At 34.3% G+C, this 23,074-nt stretch overlaps 1 protein-coding gene across 1 annotated transcript in view; it reads right to left on the bottom strand.

Annotated features, from left to right (window-relative positions):
• LOC108361024 (beaten path Vc) overlaps positions 1–23,074 on the bottom strand; it is a gene marked incomplete at its 3' end in the record, with an annotated part of 126,898 nt that overhangs the window by 59,090 nt on the left and 44,734 nt on the right. The window lies entirely within an intron of this gene.

Below are 23,074 nucleotides of genomic sequence, written 5' to 3'. Positions count from 1 at the left end.
AAATATTAAAAGAAAAATCAACAGCGGTATTTTAATTCATCGCATAATATGAAGCTCATACCGCTCATCGGCTACGCTTAGTATTGGTATGCGTCTAATTTATGGAGGCTCTTATTATTTTCTCCAACAGCAGACGGGGAGTCACCCTGTCTGAAATCCCCTTTGTAATCAAATAGGTCAGAGAGGCCCTTCGCACAGTATTGAGCTGAGCACTTAGCCCCCGAGAAAATGATGTAAGGGAATTAAATCGTACTATCACGTTGGGCAATCGACTGGCGCGTTTTTCGAGCAACAACACTTTCCCCAAATGCTTCATTCATGATATCAATTGTTTGACGCCCTATATATATGTAGCATGTGGTGTCGTCCTATTGGAAAAGCGTGTAGCCAATCAAAATTTCATTTAATCAGGGCACGAAACAATCGAAAATTATGGCTCTATGGCACCCGCTGTTGACGGTAATATTTTTGTGGTCTCATTTTTTAAGAAGTATAGACCAAGCGAAGAAAAACTTTTGCCAACTTTTGGTAGGTAATTAAAGGCAGATTCCTTTCTCGTAAAAACAAAGTTGCGTAAAGATAAACGCCAAAATGAAGATCAAGGCAAATTTAAAAACTTTACTTATATAGACACAGAGACTCAATCTGGGAACTAATTCGGGATTTTAGAGATTTATTGATATGATAATTGATATATTTATCAGTGTTGTTATAGATATTTGTTCGATCTTGTTATCGAAATTTTTATCTTTTTTGTTATTGGCTTTGGTATAGATATTTTTGGACTTATCGATAGAATAATCGATATTTTTATCGATTTCCTTATCGATATTTTTATCGATTTTGTTATCGATATTTTTATCGATATTATTGTTGATTTTGCTATAGGGATTTTTATCGAAATGGTTATTGATATTTTCATCGATTTTGTTATCGATATTTTAATGGATATTACTATCGGGCGTGTTATCGATAGATAAAGGAAAAAAGAATGAATGATGGAAAAACTTTTCGTGGAAACGGTATGGAATTCTTGAAAATCAATATTTTTCGATCGAAAAACTCTGGTTCTCTTCAGGAGACTTCCAATAACAATATTCAATTATTCAATTGCATTTCTCGCATTTTCTAGGGGTTTGGCGGTCCTATAAAATGTAGTTACTAAGAAAAAATTGTTAAAAAAATAGTTGAGTTTTATTATTGGGAATCTGCTGAAGAGAAACAGAGTCTTCCAATCGAAAAATATTGATTTTCACGAATTCCATACCATTTCCACGAAAAGTTCTTTTTTTCCCATACAAAATACATGGAAAACTTTGAGCGACATCTTAATATTTTTTGATTAAAAAAAGGGGGTATATTTTTCTTCGATATAGAACAATCCTAGAGGGTGAGATGCTCTCTCCGACTTTACTATTTTACATGCATTTTTGGACCACCCTAATGTACAAACAGACATATGTATACTAGTTATGAGACAAACAAGATATGTAACGTAAGTTTCACTTGATTGAATTTTGAATAATTTACTTTTCTACGTATGTTTGTACATTGAAATCCAAAGTATAGTTAAGGGCATGCAAGAATTGTATAACACCCAGAGTTTTGTTTTCCTTCATCTTGCGTGTTGTGTATATCCTTTGGTTCGGATACCGATCCAAATATAGAATTTAACAAGATTACGTTTTTTTTTAAGATGAGAAGTTTTCGTATGTATTTTTGTAAAATATTTAAAATCCTTGGATGGGTCTTACGTTGTCGGATTATAGCAGATATCTAGACTTGTAGCCAAGCAATCTAAAAATTATTAAAGAAAAATGTAGTTATCACTTTTATGTGCATTTACATGAATTTAATTTAGAATCAACTTTAAGGTTTTTCTTACTTACTCTCACGAGATTATTTCGCCAACCATTCTCATCAGTCACTCCGCAGCTGCATCTTTTTTCACTTTGCACATAACGTACGTGTATATGTATATATGTATATGTGTGTATATCTATGTGTTATAAAAACTAAAGTCTACTAAAGTTATTTATTCAAGACACAAGTAAAAACCTAAGCTGTCACAGTGTATAGTGTAACCCTCTGCAAGCATACTGTGCTATCAATCAATTTCTAAAAAGTTTTGCGTAACTTTTTGACGTGGAGACCCGAACGTGCACTCAAAAAAAAAAAAAAAAATGTTTAAACGTATCTTATGTGCACATATGTATAGATACATGTAAATGTGAGTGAAAAGTGGAATCGAGGAACATGTAGGTACATTTGGGTTGAGCGGAAATAAAAAAATTTTACATTTCGAAAATATAGCAGTTTTGTAAGCCGTAAAATTTGTTATAATAAAGAGCAAACTTAAAGTGGCTTAAAATTACCGCTGACAAATAAAACATATATGAATTTTAAAAACTAGAAAACCTACATATGTGCACCGCTAACGTTCGAGTTAATGCCTTCTTCTCCCAAACCTTTTCAAACGATGTTACTATTTTGTATACAAATTTAAATTTGTGTTATATGCAGCCATTTCAGAGAAACGAATTTTTTTATTACTATCTCTTGACTCTCCTTATCCAATGCGCTGTACTTTTTTCCCCCCAAACTACCGTTAATGCAACAGTTCGCGACCACGTAGCTTATCAGACTTTCATATTAACTAAGCCAACATTATTGGCATTTTGCAAGCCAGTCGACGACAGCGACATTGTAGCTATCAGCCATCACCGCAAGAATATTGCACTGCATTGCAATAATGTCAAATTGCAGCCAAGTTGTTGTAACTTTGGCGAAAGTTAACTAAAAATCACTGAAACGGAGTTACAGCGCTGCGCTCATGGGGCTGCCACACGTAGTACTTCTACGCTCTTGCGTTACGTATACGCCATGTGCTGCGCGGTGTAGTGGAAGAGTACAGATGCGGTGACCAGATTTCTGTGGCCAAAAATCGCGCCATTTATGAAGCATCGAATTCGAACATACAATTTTGTTTTTAGAATAAAATGCCTGAATATTGTTTTATTTGAAACAAAACAAAGAAAAAAGATTGAATAATTTTTATTTTTTTTTATGAAAATATAGCTTACTATCTATTTTTTTTAATTTTCAAGTTTTATTGTTTAAAAAATAAATATTTTTTAATTTATTTAATGTTCAGATACTTTCTTAATCAATCTTTTTTAATTTTTTACTTAAATTTTCTCAGATTTTTACTTTTTATTATATTTTTAATTTCGTTTAGTTTTTAGAAAACGTATTGGTAAACGATAAATAAAATAATGTTATTCTCATGGTTTTCAGATCTTTCAATTAGTCATCCGAAATATTGAAAAGAGCTTTCAAGATAGTTGGCGGAATATAAAGACTTTCGAAAGACTGAGGTTTTAGTGGTTTTGTTGTTTTTTTTTAGCAAACAGTTTTGTAAAAACTAAATGAAATAAAAGAAGATTAGTGTCCTTTTTAAAACAATCCAAAGAAAATTAGATTAAAAAAGGAAAAAGAAAACCAAATAAAATTAGTTTTTCAAAATTAAACAAGAAAAATATAATAAATAAAAAAGGAAAAGAAAATTTTCCTGCCCTAGCACTCGAACTCGAATCTCTCGAATGTCACGCCAGGGCTCGCCATTGCGACTGTTGAGGCAGGGCGCCGAAAATTGTATAAGTACTTACTTATTTTTATATTTTTGATTTCAAACTGAACGAAAAAAGGGATTGATGCCCCAAAAAAAGGGCCGCAACTGGGGTCATACTTAGATTTTTCGTTTCATAATTTTTGACTCTGAGAGGAAACATTAATGAACAGATTTAACGATCATTAGTTAAGCGCACGTTAGAGCTAATTTAATGAACGTTTTTGAGTACAGATATGTAAGAAAAATCGGGACACTTATACGTCCCGACTTTTAAAAAATATTCAGCGGAACAATTTTCTCAAAATCGGTACTGTCCCACCAAAATCGGTACGAATGGTCACCGTAAGTGTACATATTAATTTATTGCCGATTGGCTTTCTTTTCGTTCTGTGGATTTTTCATAAGTAAATATACGGATTGATGGTATTACTAGTTCCATCTTACACTAACAACTAGTTGCTTTGATTTTAAATTGAAGCCGTATATATATGAATTTGTGCAAATATATTGGTAAGCATGTTTCGGGAGTGTTGAGCATCAGATGTGCGATTGGGATTCGCGTTGCTTACATTTTAGGTAAATTTTTGGTATCAAATATGGTTAAATTATCTAAATTTTTTAACTCATTATGGAATGTGCGAATATATCTACGAATAGATGGACAAGTGCTCTTGGGTTAAAGTGATACTCACTAATATACTTAATCTATATATGTGTTTATAAGTACTTAGCATGAAAAATGATAGCCGTTTCGATCAAATCAGCCTGTACCGCTAAAAGGGTTCCAACTTCAAAATATAAAACCTTACTGCACATCTATGTAGGATCTCAGTTCTTTTCTCATTTTGGAATTTCAAATCAATGGTGTAGATATGATGACTTAAAACAAAAAAAAAGTGACAACCCTAATTCAAAATATTATCAGCTTAAAGTTTTCTTAAAGCTCTCTCGTTTGAAAATAATATTTCGATATTTCATTTACCTTGTGTGTAATTAAAACAAATTCGACTTTTCAAACGCTTTAAATGTATACTCAAACTAAAATCGCCTGACATTGTGATACATATTTCAATTACCTGATGAATTAAGTTGAATTTGATATTTTAAGCACGCGGCAGACGACACTCCTAAATTCAGTTCAGAAGTAAATTACTTTCAAACCCATTTCGACTGATAACCATCTTTTAATAATCGATTTAATACACTAATTAATTTGAATTAAATTTTTTTCAACAGATGGCAACTCTCTTCAGACAACCTAAAAATTTTCTAAATTTAATTTATAAATTTAAAGATTTCTCTACACTCGTTGGTTTGATACCGAGCACCCCCTGCTCCTACCTGGCTACGCCCATGGCAATCGACAAAGCATTTAGATGATGAAGATAACAAATTGGAAGCTGTGGCCGGTAACTCGTCGTTTTCAATGTGCTCAGCACTATACATACATATATTTTAAACAGATAATGCTCGACTTATCAAGGCATATTCTTATTTACGTACGAATCGAAAATCATGAAATATTATAATAAGAGTGGTGTGAATGGAGATGCTCGTGGGACAAAATACTAAAAACGAAAGGACTGAATATAATTTCTTGGGAATATCTAGTAAGAATGGCCTTCCACTCTACGATTTGCATGAATGTCCAATTTTTCCATTTGACACATGTAAACGCTACGGCCCTGAATGTGCCAGAGATTGCTTAAAATTTCATAGCTAGCTAGAGAGGCATCTAGCACTCTAGTTTTGCAAGATGATAGCGGAATCCTATAGCAAGTGCTCATCTAACAAATTTGTTCAGTAGTTTTCGAGATTAGCGCGTACAAGGAATATCGACTTTCTTTTATACTATGTATAGATATTTTAATGTCTTTAAAGCATCCTGACCATTCCTTTAATGATGGTAGACTCTCAAAGGAGTCAACCCTGAGCTGTTTTAGTTCTCGAAGAAGTGCTAGGACCCTCGTATAAGAATTACTGAATGGATTAGACGAACTCTTCAAGTGGATTAGTGATTCAAATTGCCATCATACAAAATTTATGTTGTACATACGCATATGTATTTAAAACAAGTTCCTGAAAAGTCATAAATTAAGTTAGTCCAAACTAAAATTCTAGTAACTGACTAAGTAAACATTGACTGAAAAATGGCAAAACTGGAGCTGACATATTTGGGCCGAATTAAAAAAAAAAATGATATAGCAATTCCTCACGATATTTCAGTCGCAGATTCATGCAATAGAAGTTTGCGGCAGAGAAAGACTTAGAATAGGCACATCCTCAAAATATAGCCCTACTGGCACTGAAGTTCCACACAATAACTTCAATGCTAGTAAAGTATTTAGTAGGGTATTTCCTAGAAAAATAAGAAGATTTTGGTTTGAAACCCTTTCGTAGGCTTACCAGTATACATATGTATAGCCTAATAGATTACAAAGCTTCCGAAAAATGGCGAAGACATGCGTCTTTTCATTTATCTTTTGGTATAACAACTAAATGAATTGATAAAACTTGGATTGCATTTTCCCACAAAATTGAAATTTTGAAATAGTTCGTTATATTTTTAAATATGATAAGACATAAGGGAAATCATGGATAACTGTATAGACAAAGAGTTCAACAGGATGCAATGTCTATGGTAGAGACAAGTCAAAAGGTTTATAAGTCCGCCAAAAGCTGCTTCAAAGAAGCTACTTGTTTAAGGCAGATGCGATTTCAAAACTCTCCTTACGATACCAAATGAGTGAAATCAATGGTTCAGAAAAAAAAAACGTCTGTCATTTCTGCGAGTTGGACGAAGAATCGCCAGGAAATATGCTCCCTGAATGTGACTCATACTCTCGATAGACGCAAACTAGCTCTCTTAGGTGATGTTACATTTAATTCATGTGGAATTCTTCGCATATTTATACGGTAACGCACAATAGATCATTAGAAGCTGTTTTTCATGGCAGAAATACACTCGGAGGTTTGCCATTACCTGCCGAGGGGCGACCGGTCCGATATTAGAAATTTTTTTATTATTATATTTTTTTTTTGATGTGGGTTGAACCCAGGCCCTGCCAAATTGTAGCGTGCACTGCTAACCATTACACCACAGCAGCCGTCCACTCATTTAAGTCACCCATTAAAATTTAAATTCATTTACAGTCGCTGATCTCTTTAAAAACAATACACTCTAGACTACTAATAAAAATATTTTCATTTCCTGATAATCTCGCTACCCTAAAAAAAACTTCTTGCAAAAGTCAAAAAACTTAGCCGCAAAAGTGAAAGATAAGAATTAGCGCGGCCAGCTGATGGGAAGAATGTGCCAAGTATAGCGCAAAATTGCCAACGAAAACTTTAGCAACTTTTCAGCTAATATTTGTGTTGTGTTGAAAATTTTCAGCTCTTAAATTCAGTTATTTTTTGGCAATTCTTTTTGCTTTGCTTTGCTTTGCTTGGCTATATGCTTTGCTTGAGACATTCCACGGTAGTCTGAGCAGCTAGCTAGCTGCTGGTCGATGGCAAGAAGGTGGCAATATAGGATAATTGAAAAATGAGGTCAGAGGGTAAAACGAAAATAGAGGGGGCTAGCATGAAAGCTCCACAGCAAGCTTGTGCAAAGAAAACAACAGAAAGTTATTGTGTTTTTTTTTTTTGGTCTTTGGTTAGCTAACCAGCTGAACTGTTGCACGCGCTGGTAGATACTTACACGCTTTTTTTTTGGTGTTTTTTCTTAATTTTAAGTTTTGGCGAGGCATGCGGCGCAGTGAGATGACAGTAATTGCCAATGTCAGCCAAGTCATATGAGAACTTATTATACTATGTACTTATTTTTTAAGATTATTTGCTAAAGAGGGAGATGGTCGCAGGACTCGCGCGCGCGTGCTCGTCGAATGTGTTTGTGGGCCATTAAACCGAATGCGTGTGGAGCTCAAAATATACTCGTATGCACAGTCGTATTTATTGACGTTCATCGACACTGGCATTTACTTTATCTTTCCAAGCTATTTAAGCGTACCAGATGTCAGAACAGCGAAGCGTAGAACTTCCAGTTGGGCCCTTGGCTGAAAAAGGTACACGGTGCCGAAAACATAAATAAGGACGCGATAGTAAAAAAAAAATTTGTTGGCTATTTTTTTATTTTTTTATTTAAGGTTTACTATTGTTTTTTTTTTATGAGAGTACAGCTCGATTACGTGGTTATGTAAGTCCGAATTTCAAACAAAAACGAAAATTAGGAAAATTCGAGTAATTAATAAAATATGTATACAATATAAAAAAATTTTAATTGGGGTTTTTAGAAAAAGTTTTAGTAAAAGGTTTAATAGTCTATTAAATTTTGGTATAATTTAGATTTAGATTTTTGCCATTTTTTTTGTTGGCGGCGTTAAAAGAGTTCCGAAAAATAATTTGCAGTTTATTGCATTAAAATCGAATGGGCTACAAAACTACGTACTAAAAATGGTTTCAAAAGAATGAAATTAATGTGCTCGAAATTTTGTCGAATTTTTCCACAATTTTTACAAAATTCAGACTTATATGGTTTGTGTTAGATAACTATAACTCGTTACCTTAAAAAAAAAAAAATTATAAAGATTAAATAAACAAATGAAAATATCGGAAAATGTTTAAAATGTCGCGTCCTTATTTATATTTTCGCCACTGTATGTACATCGATGCTGTTTGCTCTTCGATAGCGATGTAATGGCAATAAAGTAAATTTTTCCCTCAAATTGATTTTAGCAGCAATTGAAAATTAAAATTAATGTTTACTTAGTGCGTTTGCGCAAATGTCAGCGGCCAAACGAGCGTGGCAACAAACGCAAATAGCCCAACTTCGCAACTAACTTGAGACTCATTAGAGACTCGCTCTAGTGTTGGCAATCTTCTACTGCCAATCTGCCAAAGCCAACAGTAACGCTAACTTCAATGTAGCACTTCTCTCTATATTGAATGAGTAAAAAGTCGCGGACTGCTATTAGAAAACTTTAAAGTTGGCTGCAAAATTTAGTATTTTGATTATTAGTTTGGCTCGTTTGCGGGCTGGTAGCCATCCGCTCAACTGCCGGCCCCGAAATTGTCCAACTCAGTTAAACATGCGAGCAGTCAGAAGGCGCATAAACAGTGAAAGCGCACAATATTAAAGGTATAGTGCGAAATGAGAAAAGTTCTTGACTGCTCGACTGCACTTCAGTTGGCCTTTTATTTGCCTCCACTGCTGCCGCTGCCGCTGCTGCTGCTGCTTCGGCCGTTGATGTCGAGGCCAGTTTTGCAACCGCAAAGTTCGGCAACTAACAAACGTAGGTGAAGGTTAAACAATTTAAATCTTCCTTTTTATACTCATAGTGTACTACATTTAAACTGATGGTGGAAGCGGTAGTGTGGCAAGGTGCGAGTAGACATAGCCCTTGACTGCATTTGCTTTGTTGCAAGTGAAGCTGAAATTTGCAAATAGTTCATAGTTATTTTGTGCGATTATTTGAAAGTACTCCGAGGCTGTGTTTGAGCGATAGTGAGAGTGTGTGTGTTAGTTTTCTATCTCTATTAGCTTTTACATGGCAGCTTTTGAACTTTCGCATCCTATTCGGTCATACGAGCGTGTATCTATCACCGAAGGACGCACAGTTACTTAATACTTAGTTTCATTATTAATGTTATGTGCAAAGTTCTACTCTTAGTCAACTGCTACCCTTGCTCTCATATTAGATTTTAAGTAGTGAAATTAATGAAAATTTTCAGCCATATTTTGTAAAATGGTTGCCTTCACTTGACAATGAGTTTTGAGTGTGCTTAAGGATTTAGACAAAATGGGATGATTGTGAAATAGTTCAAAAGGATTATATGGAAACTTTTTATGGAAAGTCAAATTTTTATAAAGGGTTTAAAATATATAGCTATGATTTACTTTTTTTTAAATGCTTAACATTTAAGTTTATTTACCGTGAAGCGAAAATGAAAAAAATCAATGTCAGTGAAAATTTAATTTTTTCAATTTATAGTTTCGTTGTATCATTTTAGGCGATTTTCGATCATTAAAGACTATTCTATGTACATATTAACATCTAGCAAGCAATTATGTATTTGGTACATCTTTTCGAGTTTAAGACAATGATATTCTTTATTACAAGATTATTGTTTTGAGAAAAATGCTCAACTTTTCTTTCTCACAGCCACAAAACTTAAAAAAAAAGAGGTTTCATAGTGAAAAATTGTAAAGAAAAGTTTTCACAGTGAAACGTTTTGGACAAATTAATCGATTTTCATTTGAAAACAGGATGTTAATTTTATGTGAAGTGATGAAAAATGTTTTCACTTCCCGTTTTCACAGAACAGGAACTGGCTCCCATATTTGAAAATAACGTACCTGCCCACATGGCGTATACGCAATATGTGTTTGAATATCATATGCACAAACACACAAATTTTTTTATTTTGACGTACATATAACACAAAAATATGTATGTCTGCAACGCAATGAAATGTGTACTTTTCTTATCAAATGGTTGAGTTAACCCGCAAATACAGGCCATTTTATTTGACCATAACCATATACGCAATATTGTTGTGAAAGTATCCGGCAACCATGCAGGCACACTACACAAACATACATACATACATACATACATACATACATACATATCACAGTAATAAAGTTTTGGCTATAGATACCTTCTTATTGACCATGTAAAAAGTAAATGTCTTCTTAAATGCGCCTCATGTGATATCTATTACAGACGTTAAAGGACAGATATTGAGTTGCGCGAGTGCACATACATACATACATACATATGTGTGTATCCACATATGAACTCTCACTGACCAAACTTAAACGATATAACAAATAATGACCCGTTCATTGTGATTCTCGTTGAGTCATTTGACTTTGCTGATATAAAATTGGAATTTATGTCCAAACTGAAGGGGTTGCGCAGATATTGGTTGCGTGTGCAATTCTATTATCGCTATTGCCTGGAGTTTAAGAATACAATTATTTTGGTTGTTTGCCGCCAATCAGGTGATTATCACAAAATTGATTGCCGGTTTATTTGAACGAATGTGTGTATTGGTGTCTGTGGCCATTTTGTGGCGCTTAAATTACAACAGTAACAGAGTTTTAGCACCAATGTAATTGCTTTTGGCTTACATTAAATATATATTTTTATATATTTTTTTGGTTTTGTTATGTTATGGCCTTATAACAATTATATTAAACAATTTTTATTGAGCTTGGGGCCGTTTTTTTTTTTTTTAATGAAAAACTTATTGTGGAAAAGCAACAATAATTTGAAAAAATTGTAGAAGTGATAGCTATTTCGGAAAGCACCACATCAGACTTCTTTCAGTAGGATTCGAACCGACGATCCCACTGGCCCACTGCCAGTGCCTACGCACTGTGCTAAGTTCGCCTTGTAAATTGTTCTAAATTTTTTTTTTCCTACAAAGCGATTTAGTGCTACTAACATAAATTAGAAGTTTTTTTTATTATCTTCAATTGAGCCTATATACTTAAAGGAGATGGGAGTTTTTGTGCCTGTGGTGACAGTAAAACTGCCTCAAAATTGGTGCGAAAATAAAAGTATCGGCTTAGTTAAGTTAGTAAACATGACAAGCTTGTTTTACTCCGGGGGGCCAGGTGTCACACGAAAGTAACTTGTAATAAGGAATGTATTATTTCTCGGTCCGCAATTATTTATAGCTCTCTCACCGTCGGTCATCGAATGCGTAATGGGAAAGTGGAGGAACATTTCACTCAGAAAATAGTGGGTGGTGGTGGTGGGCAAAACTAATGCTGTTATCAATATCGGAAGGTCCTTTAGGGTATTTGCTTACATTGACCAGATGACACTGCAGAAAATTTGTCAGATTACTGACTGGACACTTCGCGTAACACAATCGCTTTACTATTATATACATAATTTTTCCATTTCAATTATGTTGTTGTTACGTCCTTTTGCAATTCAGGTGACGATATGTATTCCTTTTACTTTAAGAAATTAAAAGCAGGTACGCCACTTAATTGCAAAGTAAATTTTCCTGACATGATCGTTAACAAAAAATGCAAAGTCAGCTAAGGCTTTTTCAACTTGGATAAGGAAGCCCTTGAGGAGAAGACGTAGTATCTCATGTCAGTAAACAATCAGTCAGCGCATTCGTGCGATTGACAGTGGGCTGAAATGAAGCTCTGTGGTAAAAATAAAATATCTCCTCTTGTAATAAATTGTGCTGTGTGAGTTAAATTTTTTTAAATTAAGGTTGAGGTTAAGGTAAAAGCTAAGGTTAAGGATAAAGGTAAGGTTAAGGTTAAAGGTAAAGTTAGGGTTAGAGCTAACGTTAAAGTTAAGATTAAGGTTGAGTTTAAATTTGAGGTTAAGGTTAAAGGTAATGTTAGGGTTAAGATTAAAAGTTTAAAATTAATATTTAGCAATTTTTTTATAGAATTTCACTGAGTCTTTTTCGAAAAATGAGATAATACTTGTTGACTTGCAAACGCCCTTGATTATTTCTTTTGACCTTATTACATAATTTTCCTTTAAAAAAAAAATCACCCATACAGTTAATTCCAAGAGTAGATATTTTATTTTGACTACAGGGTTTCAGTCCACTGTGAATCACTTAGGCGATTGCAGCAAACAAGAAGGAAACAAAATTTTCGTGAAACAAGTAAGAGCAGCGCTGTCTTCGGCTATGCCGACAACTTCATACCTTTTATGAGCATCTGAAAATTTTACTTTAACTGATTACTGCATTTGAATAAATTTATATATTCACAGCAGGCATAGATAGAGGAGATACATATATAAAAAATCATATCTAAACAATCAGAGGTATGGAAGATATACCTTATATAGCACCAATCTAAGTGATTTTCACTGCTATGTGATCAGTATGTAAACCGGTAACACAATTTAATGGGTTTAGCTTCCTACATAAAGGAGATACATATATCGCAAAAACTGGTATCTGAAAAATCAGTGGTACAAGAGATTATGATTATACAGCATAGATTTTGACGATTTTCTCAGTAGACTTTGTATTATTATTTAAAAAATAGCTTACGAAATTTATCGGTTTTAGCTGTCCAAATAAAGGAGTTTTACAGTATAACCCCATATCTGAACAATCAGTTGTATGGGGGCAATAAACAGGTTATAGTGACCCGATCTTTGTTAATTTTATTGTAAACTTTCTGTTGATAATGAGTGAAAATAGGGCGAAATTTCATGTTTCGAGCTGCATAGATGGAGTAGTTATAAAAAAAAATCGCATATCTGAACAATCAGTTGTATGGGAGAAATATGTAAAAGTGACCCGATCTTTGTTATTTTCACTGTATATTCTGTTGTTAATGGGTGGAATATTTCATGTTCCTAGGTGCATAAATGGAGGAGTTATAACAAAAAATCGCATATCTGAACAATCAGTTGTATGGGAGATATATGTTATAGTGACCCGATCTTTGTTATTTTCACTGTATATTCTGTTGTTAATGGGTGGAATATTTCATGTTCCTAGGTGCATAAATGGAGGAGTTATAACAAAAAATCGCATATCTGAACAATCAGTTGTATGGGAGATATATGTTATAGTGACCCGATCTTTGTTATTTTCACTGTATATTCTGTTGTTAATGGGTGGAATATTTCATGTTCCTAGGTGCATAAATGGAGGAGTTATAACAAAAAATCGCATATCTGAACAATCAGTTGTATGGGAGATATATGTTATAGTGACCCGATCTTTGTTATTTTCACTGTAAGTATTCTGTTAGTAATGAGTGAAAACGGTGCGAATATTGATGTTTCTAGCTGTATAAATGAAGAAGTTAAGGCAAAAAATCTCATATCTGAACAATCAGTTGTATGGTGAATATAGGTTGTAGCGACCCGATCTTCGCCATTTTCACTGAAAATATTCTTTTGATAATAAGTGACAACAGTGCAAAATTTTATGTGTCTAGCTACATAAATGGAGGAGTTATAACGAAAAATCTTATATCTGAACAATCAGTTGTATGAGAGCTATAGGTTATAGTGACCCGATCTTTATAATTTTTACTCTAAATTTTCTGTTGATAATGGGTAGAAGTAATACAAAATTTCATGTTCCTAGCTNTATAGCAAAAATCTTATATCTGAACAATCAGTTGTATGAGAGCTATAGGTTATAGTGACCCGATCTTTGTAATTTTTACTCTAAGTTTTCTGTTGATAATGGGTAGAAGTAATACAAAATTTCATGTTCCTAGCTGCATAAATGGAGAAGTTATAACAAAGAATCTCGAATCAGAACAATCGGTTGTATGGGAGCTATATGTTATAGTGGTCCGATTCTTACGGTTCCGACAAATGATTAATACATTATAAAAATACACCCACCTACCAAATTTGATCCGGATATCTCGAAAACTGAGAGACTAGATTGCATACAAACAGACGGACAGACAGACAGACAGGCGGACATGGCTAAATCGACCCAGCTCGCCGTTCTGATCATTTTAGTATACATTTTAATGGGTCTATCTCTTCATATTCTAGTACTTACAAACATCGGACCAAAGTTATAATACCATTTCATGCTCATGAAATGTATAAAAAAAGGAAAATAAAACCTATAATTTCGATCAGAAGAAGCTTAGAAGAAGAAGCCAACTTAAACGTTTTCGCTTGCGAAACTGAAGTATTTACAATTTAAACGTGAGATCTGTGCGCTGGAACTTTTGGAAAAAAATATGTATTGCCGTTTACCTCATCCTGGAGTATTTGTTGCCTCAATGGTAAATATATTTCTAAGGACATACATTTATCTGCGATTTAGCTCAGATCTAAATTCCGAAATACATACGCTCCTGCCTTACAACGAAGGAAAGTTGCACTTATCTCTCACACAATGCCAGAAGATAACACTTGTCTTTATTCACACCTCAACAAAGCTTGGGCAGCTGGCTAAAGAAGTCGCAACGAAAGTATAAACAGATGTCACGTATCATTCAAAAAAAGGTAAAATAGAAATTAGAACAACTAAACAAACAACTTTATTGCAGTAGTTATTTAATATGTGTTTAAAAACGTAAAAAATAGAAGCTGTTAAATCGTCTCTGCGCTACCAGCCCAACGTGTTACCCCTGCTTCTGCTACCATTTAAGTACTTACTATACAGTTAACTACGTCTTCCAGCATGAATCCGCCACCTAACCTGCGCATCCGGCTAAGAGTATGGCACATTTCACGAGCGGAAGCGCCGGTCGTTAGAGCATTGATAGTTGCAGAGTCTATGGGGTTCAGTGTGTTTTCTCGTTGACTTGCTTTTCTCATTTGCGCTACTATGACTGCTGCTGCTGCTGCTGCTGCCGTGCTACGTGCTCCATTCCAAATGACTGCTCAACACGCTCGGTAATTATTAATGCCATTCTTCCTAGATGTGTATATATGTATGTATGTACTTCTTTGTGCCACTCGACATTTCGTGCGACATGCAAAGTCGTTGCAGTTATTTTTTGTTTTTTGTTTTTTTACTATTTCTTTAATTTTTGGTTTTCATTTATTTTCTTTCTTTATACTTTCGATACGCCTTTATTCCCGAAGCACTTGAATGCCAACACCCGCTATGACCACAGTCACTCTGCAGTCAGCAATTTTATTCTGCTGCTCTTCGTTGTTTCCGATACTTCCGCAGCTGTGATCAGCGCTAATGAACTTTTGTCTGTTTGCTGGGTGGGTGCGAGCAACGAGTGTTGTTGAGCAAGCAAGCAGTGGCTGAATGTGAATGTGAAAGTATGCGAAAAGATGTGAAGGGGCACTACTACGTAGTTGGTATGTGTTTACAGGCAAACTGCAGCATTCCATAGCTTCCAATTCACAGCTGCTATTTCATAGTGTCATTCTTCGAGTTGCAGTGCTCGCCCCGATTACAATTCCCTTTGGCGAGCAAATTTACTCCATCGTTCAGCACTTCAGCTACAGCTTCTGGCCCTCGCCCCGATTTGTGCCATTGTCAGCAATTATTTAGTTAAACGGGTGATTGTACCGCCGTGTCCAGTGGAAATCCTTGAGGTATGCACATACATACATACATGCGATTCTAAACTCCGTTGTGTGCTCTCACCACTACTCGCACATATTCTATCAACTTTTGTTTTACCAATGAACTTTTCGTTGGCCATCATTCTACTGGCAACTTTTCTCATTTTATCCGACTGTAGTTAGTTGATTGCTTGTGCTCGTGGCAATGAGTTGTCTGCCTTTTGGAATTCTTCTTCGTTTCCCTGACGTCGACGACTTTAATTATTCGCCTTTCTTTGCATTCGCTCCTTATGTATTTGTCTTGCCTTTGTTTGTAATTGAGTACGTTACTTAGCGAGTGGGCGTCATCTGCTTACAGCCACTTTGCCCGCTCTGTGACATTGTCAAGGATTTGTGCGATTGAGTAGTGCACTTGATTACTAAAAAATTACCACATCTAACGGCTGTTCCGCCATTGTTTCGCACGCGAGTGCCAGAGATTTCTTAATTGGGAAATGGTGAAATTAGTATTTTATTGCAGTCTCTTGACTATAATACGTACATATAAATGTGCTTGAGCTTTGCTAAGTGTAAGTGTAATTCCTCACTTTGATTTCAATGCAATCAACACCCACAGTAAAGCGATTGCTAATGGATGCTTGATTACAATGCTGAATGTCTTCTAAAGCTTATAACTATTTAAATTTCATGAACCTTGTTGAAAAGAGATTTAACATTTGGGATAAACACAGTACAAATGAGTGGTAACCGCTGGGCTGTTTTTTTTTGTTTTAATCTAGAATGCCACTTTTCGGACTCTCTTCTCAGCTGCAACGCGCTCCCATACATTGCCCCAATTCCATGGTGGAAAAACATATGCCGACTAGTGCTTAACCAGGAAGATGCCTGGTGGTTTTTTGTTTCAAAAAGATTTGCGTGGGATCGGGAATATCGCAGAGAATTTTTCCTTTTCATGTAAAATATTTAATGTGAGTTCTCCACTTGAGAAAAGTTTGGATATCAATTTGTATTCAAACTTTATTCAACTTTTAGTCAAACCTTCGAAAATGTTGGAGAAAAATGTTGTTTATTCATTTGAGAATCAAGAATTTCTCAAAGAATGGAAAAACAGTTGCAAAGCTTTGTGCATATAAGGTAAAGTTTGCTTTCGCCCGAACTTATACTTCGTTACTTGTTAAATTGTAGTTTTATTAAAAAAGTTAGAATCAGTCCTTTTAAATATTCGTATGATATGTACATATGTAGTACAAAATTCCACAAAGTTATAAAATCCATTTATGCTTAGGCGATTTTTGAAAAATGTTGCCAAATTAAATTAATTTCAATTTAAATCCTGAAAAGCCCAAAATTCTTAAAAAAGCAATCTTTGCAACAACAAAATTGGTAACAGCCTTTTACTTTTTATCCTATTTGATTTCTCCGCTCCAGGCGAAAAATAATTCACTGCTGATACTAACGAGATAATCTACGGAAATAGCCGTTTTTTTCAGAAATCGTCAAAAATCGCAAAACAAAATATGGTGACATAAGCTCACCAAATATTTTACCCTTATTTTTTATGGTGTTTTCGTTTGTACCGAAAAAAAGGGCGCCTTCTCCTTGCCCTCTACGCTCAAATGCTAAGAATAGGCCAATGAGAAGGCAACAGTTTTTGTAGAAACGAAAATGCCATTAGTAACTGTATCTTAGCCAAACTCAGCCAGGCTTGTGAAAAGTAAAAATTTAAGAAAAATCTAAGAACACTGTGCGACAGTTCAAATCGGTATTGAGTAAAACTAAATGCAAGTGATAGTTTAAGATGCCAATAATACTGCGTTAATGGCTTTTTCGAGTTTAGCTCAAATAAGAAAGATATCCTGGATTGAATCCTTGCACACAATTTATTGTTAAATTAGGTTAAATTCTTGAAAAGTATTCTTAGAAAATATGATATAAAGGTTTTTGATACATTTGCGCTAGACGGCGTTGTAGGCCAATTTTTTATTTTAGTTATTTTTAAATAAATACTAAGATTAGAGGTTTCTACTAATAAAAATTCAGTCGCGATGAGAAATTTACATTATTTGTATTAAAAATATCAATTCTAAATACCGCAATCAATATTTTAAACAGAGATTAATTTATTTATTGTATTTTGTTTTATTTTTTTGTCTGCTATTTTTTCAAACTTTCCTGCTTCTTTGCTTTTTATTTCGATTATCAAAATCAAAGTTATAGTTATTTTATTACTCTCGCTTGAGAGTGTAATTTTGCTATTTACCAGTTCTAAAGATTTTAGTCTGAAAATCACTGGAAAAAATATTTTGAAGAATTATTCAATTTTGTAGGTTTTCGACATCAGCAGTTTTAATTAAGAAATGGTTAATTGTAAAAGAAAATCTAAACCTTAAATATTATTGGAAATTCGTTGGTGGATAATCGCTACAGCTGATGACGTAAATGCAAGCATGAGCTTTGTAAATTTTTCCCATGACAATGATTTTGAAAATCAAAATAAAATACAAAAAAGGAGAAAATGATAAAACAAAATACAGTAGATAAATTAATTACTATTTAAAATAGAAATTACGGTATTTGAAATCACTTCGCAACTGAATTTTTTAATAAACAGTATTTCTACAGATACAAAATTTTAATGTACGCAGATGATGCGAAACTTTATAAATCGTACGCATTAAACAAAGAAAAGCCTTTGATACAAGCAGACTTAAACAGCATGGCTAACTGGTGTAAAGTAAATCTTATTCCTCTAAATCTTAAGAAATGTAAAGTAATGTGCTTCTCGCGAAGAGCTGTTCAGCCACTTTCTTATAAAATAGATAACCATAACTTGGAACATGTAAACAATTTTGTAGACCTTGGCATCAAAAATGGATCCGAAGCTTAATTTTAATCTTCACATTAATGTGATAGTCAACAAGGCTAAAGATGTACCATGTGCATTTGTGAAACAATGGTCAAAGGAATTTTGTGACCCTTAAAACACTAAAACCCTGTTTACAACATTAGTTAGACTGATTCTGGAATACGGTTCGGTGGTTTGGAATCCAAGGTATCAAATTTACTCAGACAAGATAGAATCAATTCAAAAACAATTTCTACTTTTTGCTTTAAGAAATTTCCGATGGGATTCTGAATATAATCTTACACCTTATAAGAGTCATTTGAAACTTATTAACCTCCCTACACTTGTCTGTCGCAGGAAAATGCTTGGTACATTTTTTTCTGGCTGATGTAAGCTTTAATATTCCCTCTCGCGTATCAACACAATTTGGTTCCCTATTTTTGAAAGCTTGCAAAATCAATTTTGAATTGCAAGACCTACTCCGTTGCTTATGCCAAGATTTTAACTCTCATTCCAGCACGTCTGATATAACAGATCCGCTTTTCAGCATTAAGAAAGCGATACTCTCCTCTCTCAATAAATGAATTATGAACAGTTTTAGATCGCGACACTTAACAAACTCCTGCCTTTCGTGACTCACCGCAAAAATTGAAAATATTGATTCCGTACGTCAAGTGGACTGCGCCCCTAGCAAGTGCGTTTTCGGCCAGAAAATGGACAATTTAGACCATAGCCCAATGTAGAGAAAAATACCTTTGTAAATATTAAGAAACAGAAGAAAGCGCGTCGTACTCAGAATAACGATTACTCACATACACTTGTTAATCAAGATAAAATAAGTGAAATAATTTAAGAAAATTTTAAAGCAATTTAAAGTAATTTAACTTTTCAAAAGCCTCCTACCTGCTACGGTATTACCTTAATGACCTCAAGTTAAGTCCATAAATATTATTAGCTCATTAAAAGCCGTGCGAAATAAAGGTGAATAAGTACATAACTCAAATGACTTTATCGCACTTAATTCGCGTATTATTGTGCCGGAAGATTTTTTCTATTGTTCCTTTGGTACTTAATTCAACATATTTTGCAATTAAGTTTATTGCAGCTTTTATTTGACTTTAATTTATCTTGAAAATTAACTACTTCCTTTGACGCAATTTGCGCTTGCCCGGCAATAAGCGTGAGTCCACCAACAAGAGCAGCAAACACTGACAAATAAATAAACAAAGACCTTGGACAAAGCAAAACTTAAATGACCTTTATAAGCGCAAAAAGACAAAGCACGAAACAATGAAACAAACGAGTGTGAATCTCTTTTCGAATCTTTAACAGTTTTATGAGTGCGACTGTGGAGAAATACAGTAGGTGGTCATCTCTGAAGGTGTGCGTAAATTTTGGTTGTATGTAATTACATCATTGCACAGAGGGCCAGAAGGCAATCAAGAACGGCCAAAAGTCAACTTTAGAATTAAAATTTTTATCCCAATATATGCAAAATTTAAGGTAACTGAGAGTAAAATATTATAGCAATTTTCTCAATATCTTGATCACAATTTCATTTTGTTATAAAGAGTTGTATTTGAAATTTACATGTCTGGTGTATAGTAAGAATTAATTTTTTTTTTCCAGGGAATATTTTCCCTTTGTCTTTTGTTTCTTATTAATAACATGCAGTAAAATATAAAAATATAAATACATAATCCCAAATAGCTTTTTGAAATTTTTTTTGGGGTTCCATCCATTATATGTGTTAATTAATTAATTTTTTATTTAATTTTAAAGTTAAACGTTAACATTATTTATTGAGAGAAGAATTTAATAACCTTATTTTAATGAAGTTGAAAAAAATACTTAAAAAATAAATAAAGAAAAACCAAAACAAATAATATAAAAGCGAAGTCTAAATTCGTAATCGGTAAAAAAATAAAAAATCTAAACAACAAAAAAATTTTAAATACAAAAACTAAAAAAAATAAAAAAGGGAAGCCTGCATTCTTAATTGGTAAAAAAAAACAAAAAAACCAAAAAAAAAAAATTATGAAGGAAAAAGCGACGTATAAATTCGTAATTTGTAATAATAATAGAATATAAAAATAATAATAGATTGGCGCTTACACATATGTTAGTGTTTGGCCGAGCTTCTTCTCTGATATGCGGCGTGCGCCTTGATGTTGTCACACAAAGAGGAGGTACGTACAGTGGCCCATAGTGCATTGCCGTGGTTATCATTGCCGCTGTTGTTTGAAAGGCGAACGCTGATTTTGCGACGTTATGATTGCAATTTTTCGTTTCTTTTTCCTTTGTTGTAAAACCCAAGTGATAGTATTTTCTTTTGTAATTTGTTTATGTGTATTATCCTTGTTTGTTGGCGCTGGCTTTTATTTTCCGGCTATCGCCTGCCGCTGCTGCTTTTGTTGTCATTATGAACATTGTCAGCGAATACTTATTTTTTTTTATCATAATTATTGTGCTTAAATTTTTTTTTTATTAGTATTATTCCATGACAAGTGTACACTCGACAGCGCTTGGAGGGTTCGCTTTGTCCCACGTAACGTAATAAACACGAAAATTGTCAGTGGCTCATGCACTTGATGCTTGTATTGGTTGTACGGACAGTTGCCACGTCCAGTTTGCGAAAGCAAAAGAAAAGTAACATTTGCGCGGACATCAGAAACGGCATCTCAATTAAGAACAACGTTACTTTTCTGATATTCGTGGAAGGAAAGCGGCGACAAAAGTTGTTAAAGTATGGTGAGAGGACAGCATCGGCACTGCTGGTGGTAGCAAGTGAAATGGTGATGTCCACTGAGCAGCTGAGTAAACGAGTCGGCATGGTTACGCAGGAATATTGGCAAAACAATGGCCGAGTGTTACAACAATATGGTTTATTGGTAGAGTTTCTCCAGGATCTCAACGCTCGACGTGAAGCTACAAATGCTTCAAAGTTGAATTTATCTCGAAATCTTAAATAACAATGAAAAAAATAAATAATTCTTCTGTGTGTTCCCAGGTGTACGTGGCGTATGAGTAACATTCTTTCCTGCGCATTTTTCATATAAAAAGTCTTTGCGTATTTTCATTTGACCAGTCATTATTTCTTTATTTATGAATCGATTCTCTTCATTAGTAACTTGATTTCATTGTAACGGAACAGGCAAATGCAAAAGTTTGGCACAGAGCCTGTTATTTTTAAAATATTTTCATCTGTTAAAGTTTGATTTTTTTCAGTTTTTTTATGTATATGTACCAGCCTAACCCGATCTTAGGATAAACTAGTTTTTCCTAAGCTAAACTAGATCAGACGCCATAGTATTTTTGAGCAGAACTCCTTTCCGCGGAAACGGCCTTCGCCCGTGCTTCAAAAAATTACCGTCATCAATCCAACTTCAGCCACGCAGTGCAAAATATAGTTGCTTCCAACTTTATTCCGCGTTGGATGGATATAGCGGATGAACTTAGAACAAGTTTAGCCCAGGAAAAACTAGTTTTTCCTAATATCGGGTTTAGCCGGTAACATATATGTATATGGTTTATGGAGAATTTTATTAGCTTTCATTTGGCGTATCTCGTTCTAAGACTATTTAAATTGGTTCGTAAGGTATACGTGATTAAGTGGAACCACTTCTTGTTTTAAGCTGAATGACGGTAAATTGAAAAATATCTCGAAAACCTATCCATAGAAAAAAAAAATTAACTCGATTTTCGGAATCGGAGTTGCTAGAAATATCTGGTACTGATTGCATGATGAGAGGTGTAGGGCCTTTCATCCTTTTGGAATGCTCCCGATGCCTAATGAGGATATATACGTTTCATAGAGCCGAAGCGGTTTCAGGTGTACGTGTGCCATCATTTAGGATCTGAATTACAACAGCCACTACAACCTAAGAAGAAGGAGACAAGGGGGATATATATTTATGTAGATTAGGTAATTGAATTGTTTGCCTAATAGATGCAGTGCTTTTCATACAGAGATATTTGAAGATTTGTAAACCAAATTACAATGGGACCACCTGTGAGGTAACACCTATCCTTTAAAAAAAAGTATTATAGAATTCGGTTAACTTGGTCCAAAGTTTTGCGGTAACATACATAAAAAAAAATAAAAATATTCCGACGAACTGATAACCTTCTCCGTCTTCTAAAGTCGGTTGTTATAACCTTAATCCCACAACCTGATAACCAAAAGCCCAAAATCAGTCTTTCGTTGTTGAGATCGTGAGAAACAATACCTACTAGTCACAGACATGTACGACTTTTCTCCTGTGCTACGTTTGTAACGGAGCATATACATACATACATATGTACATACACAGTACGACGAAATGAGAGAAGAGCTGTGCATGTCCGTGACTTGTTCTCTTTTTTGAATCTCAACAACGAAAAAGTGATTTTGGATTTGTACGGTTGTCGTACTCTAAATATGTACTAGTGTTTTTACTCCTGTGAATACAGTTTATAAAGTCTCGACTATGCTTTACACAAGGCATAGATAAATACATATATGTATAGTTTTTTTGTTGGAAAAAATGTAACGAGAGTGGCCACAATTTAAGAAATCCTATCCGCAGAGCAGAAAATGCTCAATTT

The sequence above is a fragment of the Rhagoletis zephyria genome, unplaced genomic scaffold (assembly GCF_001687245.7).
Source record: "Rhagoletis zephyria isolate East Lansing unplaced genomic scaffold, Rhagoletis_zephyria_1.1 Rzeph_scaffold_00683, whole genome shotgun sequence".
Classification (NCBI taxonomy): Eukaryota; Metazoa; Arthropoda; class Insecta; order Diptera; family Tephritidae; genus Rhagoletis; species Rhagoletis zephyria.
Note: the sequence above shows the minus strand (reverse complement) of the source record. Positions and strands in the feature narration are given on the sequence as shown.